Raw genomic sequence first — 13230 nt, 5'->3', positions numbered from 1 at the left:
CCCATGAGTTATGTATCTAAATATATAGAAGTTATAAATCAAACTAAAACACTGCCCAATAAAAATGTTCTATCCTCCTATCATGACAAATATCCCCAAAACAACCCGGAAGGCTGGGTTTGAGTTCCAAGCTCTTAGACTCCCCTCTGGCTTCTGGTCTGTCTCCACCTTCCCTTCCTACTCCTAGCTCTACCCCTTACCCCAAGAGGTCTTGCTCCATCCTATAAGGAACTACTTCTTGGTTTCCCCCTGGGGCCTAGAAGTAAACTGTGACAAGGCCATTCTTGGAGGAAGAATGGCCTTAGGGCAGAGGACCACCCAGTTCTAGAAATGGGATTGGAGCCATTTAAGAAGAGAATTCTGAGGTCATAGAACCTAAGCCTAGCCTAGAAGGGATAGGTGGCCAGAAGAAGGAAAAGAGTGGAATCTACAGGACAGGAGTCACTCTTTCCGGAGTCTAAAAACCATACTGGAAGTCACCACTCTCTAGAGTGTCCATGAAATTAGAATATGTTGGATAATTTCCAATTTCCAATTACACCACCAGGTCCTTGTGGGCAGAAGGCTAGAGTTGTTCAACCCAGAGAAATAATGTCTGAACAAAATGTTATGGATGCCCTGAGACTGTTCCTAGAAAGAACTGAGGACCTCACTAGAGAAAACAAAATTACAGTACAGTACAGCAGAGAAAAGAAGTCACGTAGCAAAGAGGAAGAACTACTTAAATAATGGCTCTCTTACCTGGAGACTGATAAGAAAAGTATCTGCCAGAGAGAAGAGACTGGGAGCTTGAATGTCATCCTTCTGAGACCATGCTAAGGCAAGATTTCTGTTTTCCTTCAGGGGATTTACTTTGATTGATGATGCAGATTGTGGTCCAAGTATCAGTAGGTAACAAGTATTGCAAGCTAAAAATGACTTGTGTGCTCTTGTAGTTTTGTTCATATGAGCATAGTGAATAGCAGGCAGCCAATATTACATAATTAACAGCACAGAGGTGATATGATGATATGAGATGGCAAAAAAAGATCATGAAAGTAGAAAATACTGATGTCCTGTTTAAAAGTATCATGTCAGATAAGTTAGGTTTAGATAATATCTCTGCAATTTACTAACAGTGAGACCATAGGTGAGTTACTTCACATATTTGAGCCTTGGTTTTAATTCCTAAGCAAAATTGGGATCTAAATACTACATGCAGGAGGTCTGGGGGGCTCAGTCGGTTAAGCATCTGCTTTTGGCTCAGGTCATGATCCTAGGATCCTGGGGTCAAGCCCTGCATCAGGGCTCCCTGCTCGGCAGGGAGTCTGCTTCTCCCTCTTTCTCTGCCCTTCCCCTTACTTGTGCTCTCTTTCTCTCTCAAATAAATAAATGAAATCTTTAAAAATAATAAATACTACATGTGACTAGTATGAGGAATAATTGAGATAAAGCAAATAAGGAACCCAACCAGTGTTTGTAACATTTTGAGTATTCCAAAATACTACTTCCTAAGGGGAAGAAAAAAGATGGTAGTGGTGGTGCTGATGGTAGTTGCAGTATTACACTAGTAGAGCACTACTACTTGATGTCAAGAAGAAGTAATACCATTGTATACCAATATGGGATATAGGCAGATTAGCTGGATTCTGAAGCTCCTGGTTCTTAAGTCTAAAAAGGAGATTCTTTGATGATAATTAAGACATCGGGCAAAAGAATCCCTTTGAATAAGGAGGTGATACATGGACTAGACCTGTGGTGATTGCAGAACACCAAAAAGAACTGACAGGGAGACACATGGAAACATGACTCACTCGTGGCTTCATTGAGAATACATGGCAAAACTCAGCAAGTGCCAATGAGCACAGAATCATCTCCAACCACGTGGGAGACACCAAGAGAAGCTGCTGAGGGAGCTAACCATCGTACTCACAGTTGCACAGACTCAAGCTGAGTCATCACAGCAATTCAGTAACATCTCAAGTGATAGAAGACGGATCACTCACGGGCAAGCCTGAATCACCACCACTACAAGCAACTATTCTCATCCCCAGCCAAACTTAGGTACTACTCAATGTGTATATGAATCATTTCTAAATTAAGCATGAAGATTTCCAAATTATCTCAACATGATCTAACATCTGGACAGGAGATATTTATTATTGAGTTGGAGGAGGGGACATGAGGAGAGAGAAAAAATAGAGAGAAGGCTATGTTCTCTAAGAAAACTATTTTCTTTTGAAATATGGAACTATTTTTGCAAAAAAGACTGACTCATTTTATTTTTTTAATCACCAAAAAGGAAATAGAGTGTGTGTAATAGACTGCTTTACACTAAATAAAGACATCATGTGGACATGAGGCTTTCTAATTTGGTTTTATATTATTCTAACTGCATTAAAAATGTACACATGAATATAAGATTGATTCATTTCTGGGTTGGATTGCCTAAGGTCTTTCTGCTGTTACAAATAACTTCCCGCAAAGCTTTCTCATGCCTTCTGGGATGTAGGAACGTAGTTCACCCCATGATGCTCTCTGACCTGGTCACCCCAAGTTCTTGTTCTTTTTCCCATGGGCTGTGAGGCTCACTGAAGAGCTCTTGATTCTTCGGGAGGACACCAGGTAGATCCAAAGGCTCTCCTCACCCTGACTTCTCAATGTCTTTTGTTACAGGTTTTCTACTTCCTGGGCTCAAGAATGTTCTTGGTTATTACCGTGAGCTGTAGAATCAGACAGACCAGGATTCAACTCTTTGCTCTGCCACTTCACCCTATGTGACCACAGACAAGCTGTTTATCCTTTTTGAGCCTCAACTTCCCTGTCTGTGAAATGGGGATACTAAGTCCTTAACTCAGGAAAGATTAAGTGTGACCATCTTTGTAAAGGACTTGGCTCAGTGGCTGGCTACATGGCAAGAGCTCCCACAAATGTTAGCTCTTATTCTTTCTTACAGATGAGTGCTAGGAATTATGTATTTAGACATCCAGGACCTGGAATCTGATGCTTTAGGCAATAGAAAACTGTAATCTCTAGCCAAACTGAACTTCTTTTGCTTTGGGGCCCATGCTTTTCCTATCATAATGCTCCCCATTCATCACCTTTTGTTATAATTGCTTGTTTAACATCTGTTTTTTCCAGGAGAGTAGATTCTGTGAATCTTTTTTCACTGCTACACGTCTGATACCCAGCCCAGCTCTTGGTATAGAAAAAGATGTCCAAAAAATATTCATTGAATGACTGAAAGACTGAACAGCCAATGGACCAATGAAGTAACAGACCAAATAATTGCTAGAACCACAGACCAAACGATGAATGACCAACTGAGTGATTCAATGAATGAAGGAATGAACATATGAACGAATGATGGAGACTGGTCATGTAAATTCAACTGGATATGAAAATATTGTCCTAGCATGACAACAGATGAGACTACTAAATATAGGATTTTAACTTGGAAAATGTAAGGTCTTTAGGGGGATATATAATACTTGTTTTTGAATATCTTAGAATTCAGTTCTTCCTCCACCCCCATCAATGATAGGATGGGTGATAATACACTACTGGAAAACATTACTCATTCCACACTCACATGGCCCTCAAATTGCACATCCCTCCCACTCTCCATCATGAACCAGAATCTGCTTGACAGTTTCTGGCCTCAGCGTGTCTATCTATGTCAGATGACATCATGGCCCAACCATGTGTCTTGGGCTGTGAGAACAACTTGGGGAAATCAACAAGAAGTCCCAGATCTTTTGATGCCTAATTTCTGATAACTAAGAATCTTTCCTGAAATCTCCCATCCACCCCTTTCTTCTTGGTGAGCTCATCTTGTCTTTCCAGAAAGGCTGATCAGTGGCAAGGCATTGCTGGACTTCGTCAGGGGGATTTGGTGTCTTCATACCTTGTTCATCAGCCACAGGACACACTCATCTTTCAAGAGTTCTGGAATTCTGCCCATGAATGTCTGAACATTCTGCTGCAATCCCAAAGGACCTCTTAGAATGTACATGTTTAGTCACAGAAGATCCAAGCTGTTTTTAAATTAAAACCTGCCTCGAATGAACATAAAATGACCAGTGAGCTGTATTTTGACTATCCTCCTAAGAACCTTGTGACTGTAACAACACAAATGGAACAGTCGTTAATGCCATTTTCCTGGTGTAAGGGAAGGGGAGAGACTACCAAATGCAGGCTAATGAAAACCATAAAGGTCACTAGGAAGATTTTCTAAAAGAACCAAGTGTGATGGCTACTTGCCTGGAAATTAGTAAATAACAATTATGCAGTTACGACATCTTTTCTATGTCAGGCAAGAGACTGCATACTTTCCATACATCAGCACATTTAATCTGCCTGGAAGTACTATGATATTGGTATTAATGCTTCTATTTTACAGGTAGGTAAGTTGAGTTTCCAAATAGGTGCCCATGCAGGGATGAGAACCAAATGTGCCTGACTTCAAACCTGATGCTCCTACCCCTCCAACAGGCTGCAACACAGCACCTGAGATAAGGAAGGCATGACTGCTGACAAAGTGGAATGGAACTGTAGAATATAACTTAGGCAGGATAAAACAGTACTTGAAGTCTAGAGGGGAAAAGACCTTGTGAACACATGACCAACAGTTTTCCAATAGATCAACTGTCATCCTATAAGAAAGGGAGAGCCCTTCCAATAGATCACAAAGGCTGGAAGGAACAGGTAGGGTCTAGGAAGACAGATGGAAGCCAAGGTGACACAGAACTTTGTAACAGTGAGAGATGTTCACAACTGAGAGAATGAGTTCTTGAACACGGGAAGTGTCCAAGCAGAGGGTAGGTGCCAAAACAGTGGGTGGTATACCTTTGAGGTCCTGGCCCTCTGTCTGCATTGGGTAGATGTCCACTAACCATCTGAGAAGTTTACCCCTGTTTGTGCCCAATCACCATCTGCCACAAGCATGCAAGTAAAACCATGTCTGCAGAAACAGTCTAACACAAGTTTTATCTCCCTGAGGCTACAGGAGGGAATCGTGGGAACTGCTACTCTGAATCTCTTTGTGATAAACAAGGAAGAACTGGGGGACATTGGAAGGGAGAGAAATCTTGGGAGAGGAAGGAAACCATGGGTATTACTTTGTGCCAAGCCATGGGTTGGGTGCTTCACACTTGCTCCCTCATAAAGCGGGGTGCTGCCGTTTGAAAGTAGGCCTGATCATTTCCATCCTATATGGCTAATAAATAGGATATAACCAAGGCTCAAACTCAGATATGCCTGACTTCAAAACCCTCATTCTTTTCTCAATGGTTTGCTGCCAAACCCAGTGAGGGAGTTTGGGTAGGATATTGAGAGAAGGTGCTTAGGACAGGTGGATTTGGATGAGCAGAAGAAGAAGAAGAAGGCTGCAGAACGCAGTAAAACACAAGAGAGTAGGTCAGAATTTGATGCTCAGGCAATTTAATCACTGAGCAAAGCAGGCAACAGAGAGGAAATGGATCAAGCCAGACATCATCTCCTTCACAATGCATTCTACTTTTGACCTTGAACCCAAGCCATAGAACTGGTTCCAAATTATGAGTGATACAAGTTCTTAAATAGGACCTCAGACATTTTAATCTGAACAAAACCCACATATGTCAACTTTGCCCCTAAGGGTAATATACAGAATATACATTTTTCCCCAGAGTATCCCATGATTTCAATATCCCATAAAGAAATGTTACCAGGTAACATAGGTTCATAAGGCTTTGGAAAATTAAGATGCCAAGATGGTAAACAGAATGGAAAGTGTGATAATGAGAAAAGATGATAATAATGGCTTTAACTGTATTGATTTTTATCTCCTGTCTCCTGGGAAACAGGGGTGCTACAATGCTCCCTTCAATCCCTGGCTGTTGGGGTTGAATAGAACTAATTTTCTTCCATTATCTAGCAAATACAAAGTTATTCCAAAATAGAATTTTATTCTAAATGGTCCCCATTATTAGATTGTTGAGGGACACCTACAATTAGACCACAGGTGTTAAGTGTGTATGTGTGTGTAGTCGAGGGGCATGGAGGGAGGTTTATTTCTATCATAGGGATCCAGACCCTATGCTGTGGGAATTAAGTGTCCTTAGCATATCCTGGCATGTGGCGAAATGAGCCATTCCTAGGGCTCAGTCTGCTGTTCTATAAAATGGGAATAAGACCACTTGCCTCAGGAAGATGCCCAGAGGATGCAATAAAATTGTCCTCAGGCAGTCATGTTGGTGTTAGCTCAGAAATGGCACTTGGTACCACTCATCCTCAGCATGTCCCTTGAAGCTGGGGAATTCCTCCTTTGATAGGCCAGCATCAACCCACCACCCAACCTATCCAAGCTAGCCCACCTGTCTCCCAATCCTCCTCCCCCAAAGATCAAAATCATTCTTACACTGGGAATTTAGAGCTGCAATAATGCCCCTTTATCCTGTCCAAGAGATTTTCTCTTTAGTAAGTCATACCAACACCTCACTCCCAGTGGAACACAACAAGTATTCTGATATACCTTGGCTGCAAAGTACATGCAGGTCAGCAAATTAAAATGATTCAAGAAGGCCCACATCAGCAAATTGCTCCAAATTCTCCAGTGTCTCACATTCAAGCCTCATACCCAAAGATGCAAAACTAGATCAATGTTAGCTGGAACCCTGGCATGGGAACAGAACATTTGGAAGGGCCATCAGGCTTAAAACAAACGTTTGCATATGACCCCACATTCATTCCTCACAATGAGCCCTATTTTGACACAGGAGAATACCAAGGCACAAGGGAGTTATATACCTAAAGTCACTGTCAGTGGTCAAAGAATTCTATGGTCAGCCTTCTCCTCATGACACAAGAGCAGCCAGCAGACTTGCCCTAGTAAAGGTCCCCAAATTTCTGTCTTGTTTCTCCTAGCACCTCTAACTGATTTTCCCATTCTAATTAATTGCCAAACTCAAATCATTTTAACAACTTCACATGCAAGAAGCAGAAGAGACTACAAGAGAAACCCACAGGGCGCTCTATATCTCAACAACCCAGCAAACGCCACACTGAGATCATCTCTAAAACCCACCTTGCTTCTGTATGGGTCAGGGTGCTGGCTAGAAATACTTGAAGGGGTAACCACAGGAAGTTTAATCAAGGCACTATCAACGAAGAAGAAAACAGGGTTCAATGAAGCCATGTGAGAAGATGCACCCTGAGGCCAGTGACAGCAAGAGGCGAGACCACCCCAAGGCCTAAAGGGGCCATGGGAGAGAGCTGTCCCCAGGTTCACAGCAGCTGTGACTGGAGGTAGAACAACATGACCACCACCTCCAAAACCCAGGCCAATAGGGAGGAAGAGGAAAGATTAAATGTGCTCCTCCCTGATCTCCTACCAGTCTCCTGCTCCTAGGAAGACAGCACAGATGCTTAAGCAGGAAGTCCGTGCATCAGCCTACCAGGAACAGAGCTGGAGGAGGAAAGTAAAGAGCAGATCTGGAGAGAAACATGGAAAACATCCAGAGAAATCCTGAAAGGTGAGGAGCCCTGTCTCCCACCTTTGTCCAAGCTAAGCCCTATTGTAAAGCCAGGCATCTCATGAGTGATCCCAGTGATCCCTAACTAAGGAGCAGCTTAGATAACCCAGCAGAGGGGATGCCTGGGTGGCTCAGCAGTTTGGCGCCTGCCTTCAGCCCAGGGCATGATCCTGGAGTCCCGGGATTGAGTCCAACGTTGGGCTCCCTGCATGGAGCCTACTTCTCCCTCTGCCTGTGTCTCTGCCTCTCTCCCTGTATCTCTCATTAATAAATGATTTTTTAAAAATCTAAAAAAAAAAAAAAAAAAACCCAGTAGAGCTTCATTCTCTTATCTGCAAATATGCAAATAGGAATAATAATATCTACCACCTGGGGTTGTGTCAAGGCTTAAATACATAAAGTTACTGCCTGCAAATAGAAAATACCAGGTATTTTGTTCACTGCCTTCCTGGTACCCAGAACGAACACACACACACACACGCACACACACGCACACACACACACACACACACACAATGGATAGGCTGAATGTAGCATTAAATATTACACATATGGAAATGAAATGTGTAATATGGCTCCTTGGTAAGAGTAGGTGCTGCTTTAAAAATGACACATGCAATACAGGTGACTTACTGCCCCAGGAAGGTTTAAGAATTGAAGGGAGCAAAAGTATTTCTTTTCAAAAAGGGAATGTTGATAGAATTCATTTCCTCACCAGTGTGAAACTTGGTAAGCTTCCTTCTTTAAAGCTAGTAGGACAGAGGCAGAGGCAGAGATTTCTCTCTGACTTCTAGTCACTGTTGTAAAGAGCTCGCCAGACTGGGTCAGGCCCACTCAGGAATAGTCTATCTTTGGATTAACCTGTTAGAGACCTTAATGACATCAGCAAAATCCCTTCACTTTGAACATAAGACACAACATACTCATGGGAGAGAAGCCCCACCACCTTTGCGACGTCCTGTTGGCTAGAAGCAAGTTACAGGGACCTCTCATTCTCCTAGGGATTGTTACACGAGGGCCTGGGTCATTGAGGGGACATCTTAGAATTCTGTCCACCACAGATGAGCATGTGGATGTACTTTGAAAGGGAGCAGGAATAAAGATTATTATCCTGATTTTTCAGAAACTCAGGGACTCTTAAAGACATTGCCCAAATCCCTGAGCTCACCCCTGTGACAGAGCTGAAACACATGCAGAGATTTTTCTGGGTCTAAATCTTGTGCTCTTTACATTCTCTTGTTGACCTGGCAAAGAAGGGAATGGCTCCATTGCAGAGTCAACTATGATATATATCTGATACTCAGAGAAAATGTATCACTTGCTCCTACTAAATAATAATACATTTGAGTTGCAAGTGGCCTTAGAGATGATGGCCAGCCACAACATTTTAGCAGAGCTAGGATCAAAATGTAGGGCTCTGGACTCCTGAATGGATAGATTCTCATTGTGTCCTTCATAGTCTCTGTCAAAGCTGGGCTATAAGGCAAGAGAATGCTTGAATTCAACAACCATGTTTTGTTTTTATCCAGATGTTTTGGTCTCATAAGCAAAGCCTTTCTTGATCTAGGAAGCCCACCCAAAAATCTGAAGAAAATTAGATAGTCATTCTAAAATTAAAGTCACTGTAAGAATGACAGGAAAGACAAAAATTTAAGTTGTGAACAATTCACATATACATGGTATAAATGTTGGGTCAAATTGATACAAACCAAAACATATAAGCATATCAGGGCATATTTAGGTCAATTAATATACATTAAAATATACTATATGGTTCGGGGATTGTTTGTATCAATTAATACACACCAAAATATACTAGGTGATTCATGGATTATACCTACTTTTAAGTGTTGAGTGTTTTAATATCTAAAAAAATCATAATCAAATAGAAGCCATCACTCATGTTTGCATACTAAAACAACTAAGCCGCACTTGCTACAATGTAACAATAAAAGTATCATCATTGGAAGCCATGATTATGGGAGATTTCCTAAAGTGTCTGATGTGAAGCCAAAAGTTCTTAGTTCATGGTTTGCTTGGTTTCTTTCTAGCTTTGTGACTTTAGGCAAATCATTTGTCTTTCCCAGTGCAGTGCTTGAAACAAAGTAGACCAGACATGCAGTTAGTGGTTCTCAGACCCTCAGTCTTTCCACTTGATCATGAGAGGTTGTTAGTTATGAGCTAGGTCTCTGTTAATACCCCCTTGGGTGTCCTTGCTGTGAATTAAACAGTAAATCAGATACTGTCAGCCCCCGGTAGAACCCTACAACTGCTCTGTCCAATACTGTAGCCACTGGCCACAAGTGACTACTACGCATTTGCAATGTGGTTGATCTCAATGGAAGTGTACTGCAAGTGTAACTCGTACACCAGGTTTCAAAGATACAGCACCAAAAAAAGAATGTAAAACATGTCAGAATGGGAATCAATCACAGGCAGAAATGACATTGGGGATACATTGGGTTAGGTAAGATGTATTATAAATAGTTTACCTGTTTCCTTCTACTTTTTTAAAATGTGGCTATTAGAAATTTTTAAATTATATACTTGGCACACATTATGCCTCACTGGAAAGTACTGATCTATAATTCCCCCACTGTTCTCAGAAAAGAATTTAGCCTCGGTAGCAGGGTGTGATCCAGTCACTGCCTACTTCTCTGGTCCCCTTATGCTTTCTCCCTGTCCCTCATTACCCTCCAGCCACAGAAACTTTATGATCTCTCATAAGGGGATCATAGAAAGGGACACAGAAAGTCTGTACCCACCTTAGGGTCTTTGCACTCAGGATTCCATTCTTGTGAAATGTTCTTTCCATGGCAACTCTACTCATAGCTGACTCATTCTCCCTTTTCAGGTCCTCAGCTCATATGACCTCTTTAGTCAGGCTTTCTGGACTACCTGATATGAATGGACCACATATCCAGTGAATCTCTGCTCCCTTTACTTCCTCTAAGGCACTCACTTCCATCCTCCATATCCTTATCTAATTATCTGTTCACCTATTTAATGCCTGTCTCCCTCCACTAGAATCGAAGCTGCGTGAAGACAGGAAGCTTTCCAGTCTTATTCATGGTCTATCATAGCCTCAGCTCAGGGTCTCCTAACCCACTGTAGTTCTCAGTTCAATGTTTGTTGAATGAGTGAATGAATGAATGAATGAACAGTGAAAAGGGCATGTAAAGGAGTCAAAAGTCCCAGTTAGGATAAACCCATTGATAATGACAATGACAACAATACCATCTTCCTTCAAGTGCTTACTTTTCTCCCTATAGTCAATCCTTAAGATTCATTTGGGAGGTAGTATGGTATAATTGAAAGGGCCACTTACTGGCTGTGTGACCTTGGATAGAGCCCTAGACTGTTCCCAAATCTCTACCTTCTCCCAGAAAAATAATTAGAATTATTTTGGAATAATTAGAATTATCCTGTGATGTCTTGACATTCAATTAAAAAAAAAAAAAAAGGAGAAGAAGAGGCCCAGAGAGCCCCAGTGACATTTATTAGACCAAGACATTCCTTAAGGGAAATGATTCCTTTATTTATCTGAGGGGGCCCCCAGCACCCAAGACTCTGACTACAGGTCCTCTGGAACATCTGGCTCAAGAGTAGGGTTCAAAGAGTCCGCATCTTTGGCCAGGAAAAGAATAAGTACTAGCAGGGACTGGGGGGTGCCTTTCTGCCCACAACAGGTTATTCTCCAGAAAAAAAGAGACTGGGCCACCCCAAGCAGTAGCTCCTGATTCTCACATTCTGAAAAGAGTCACTATATCTGCCTCCTTAATTGACACTGGTGCCAAGGGTAACAATAAGGAGGGGAAGGAGGTCATGAGTTTCAAGCTATACGATGTTAAAGTTAATAAAATTAGAATTATTCCATGGAACCATAATTTCTCAAGATGGGGCAAGAAGGGTGGCTGGAAAAGGAGTGAGAAATGACTTCACTGGGAAGGCTTCTGCGCAGTTTGCAAGGGATAAAGCATGTCTTTGTTATTCTTCTGGCTTCTGTTCCTATACCTCTGAAATATGAAGGCTTCTGGCATGACATCCCAGTTCATCACCATTGTTCCAAGGGTTTGCTACTGAATGGGCTATTCACATGGAAACCTCTTGGAGGCCAGGCTTCTGTTGGCCACAGTTTATTTACACCCTGGTTTAATGTGCAGCACACCTTGGAAGTTTGGACAAACTAGACCACGGTACAGCATTGCACCATCTCTTCCTAGTCCTGCCTGCCTGCTCACTGCTGATTAAAAGCCAGAACCCCACCCTCATTCATTCAGCACACACGTTCTAAGTGTCTATCACATGCGAGGTGTTGGGGCTACAGCTGGGAGCAAGCAAAACAAACGCCAATGACAGCAGATCCATGAAAGAAGAAAAGGGGAATCACAACTGGAAAGCCCTTTCCAGGAATGTGAAGAAAAGGAATCAAGATTTGGGTTCATTGATCAAGAGTTGGGATTGCTGGGGATGATGGTGTGTCAAGAACTGGGGATCTCTGGGTGACTCAGCAGTTGAGCGCCTGACTTCAGCCTGGGGCATGATCCTGGAGTCCCAGGATCCAGTCCCAGTTGGGCTCCCTACATGGAGCCTGCTTCTCTCTCTGCCTGTGTCTCTGCCTCTCTCTCTGTATGTGTCTCTCATGAATAAGTAAACATAATCTTTAAAAAAAAAAAATGGAGGAGGCTTTAAGAAGGAAAGAACCTCTGATAAGAGACAGAGTCCTAGAGGGACACCTGGGTGGTTCAGTGGTGGAGAGTCTGCCTTCGGCTCAGGGAGTGATCCTGGAGTTCTGGGACTGAGTCCCACATCGGGCTCCCTATAGGGAGCCTGCTTCTCCCTCTGCGTGTGTCTCTGTCTCCCTCTCTCTCTGTCTGTCTGTCTCTGTGTCTCTCATGAATAAGTAAATAAAATCTTTTAAAAAGAGAGAGGAAGGAAGCCCTAGAATGTGGCCTGCAGTTCTTCCATCCCCCCAAATCAGTCACATGAAGTACTCTGGGACCCCACCCCTCCTTCAGTCTCCCTGCAACCTAGTTTTATGGTAGGCCCCCTGAGCCCTGCTTTCTGGCAGGGGGTGCTGCCAACATGAGTTTTAGGACCGAAAACCTCAGGAGAGAGCAATATTCCCCCAGGATAAAAAGTGGGGCTTGGTTCTCCACCTAGGCAGGGAAAAGCACCCCCGGGGACCCCATGTCTGGCTCAACAGAGACGTGGCTGTATAGGTACACAACACTGTGAAGGAAGATCTTGCTGAGACTGTCTTAGGGGACTTGTTATGTGAGATGTTGTCAGACCCTTCACCCCAAGGAGGTGAAAAATCCACAGATGGAATCCCGCTTGTCCAGATCTCGACAGCCTCATCTATCGAGTTTAACCAGAATTTCCTGGCTTATGGCTTCTTGTAATGCTGTGCCTCTTCTCCCTGGGGAAGTTCTCACTCTCATCCACGAACTAAGATTGATTGATTGATGGAAAGATTTTATGTATTTATTCATGAGAGACACACACACAGAGAAAGAGAGGCAGAGACACAGGCAGAGGGAGAAGCAGGCTCCATGCAGGGAGCCTGACGTGGGACTCCATCCTGGGACCCCAGGATCATGCCCTGGAACAAAGGCAGATGCTCAACCGCTGAGCCACCCAGGCTGCCCAGAACGAAGATTTAAAGCCTTGCTGAAGAGCTCAACTTTGGACCAGTTACCCTCTCTGAGCCTAAATCCTCATGTGCCAAATGCAA

This window comes from Vulpes vulpes, chromosome 9 (genome assembly GCF_048418805.1).
Source record: "Vulpes vulpes isolate BD-2025 chromosome 9, VulVul3, whole genome shotgun sequence".
In the NCBI taxonomy this organism is placed as follows: Eukaryota; Metazoa; Chordata; class Mammalia; order Carnivora; family Canidae; genus Vulpes; species Vulpes vulpes.
Note: the sequence above shows the minus strand (reverse complement) of the source record.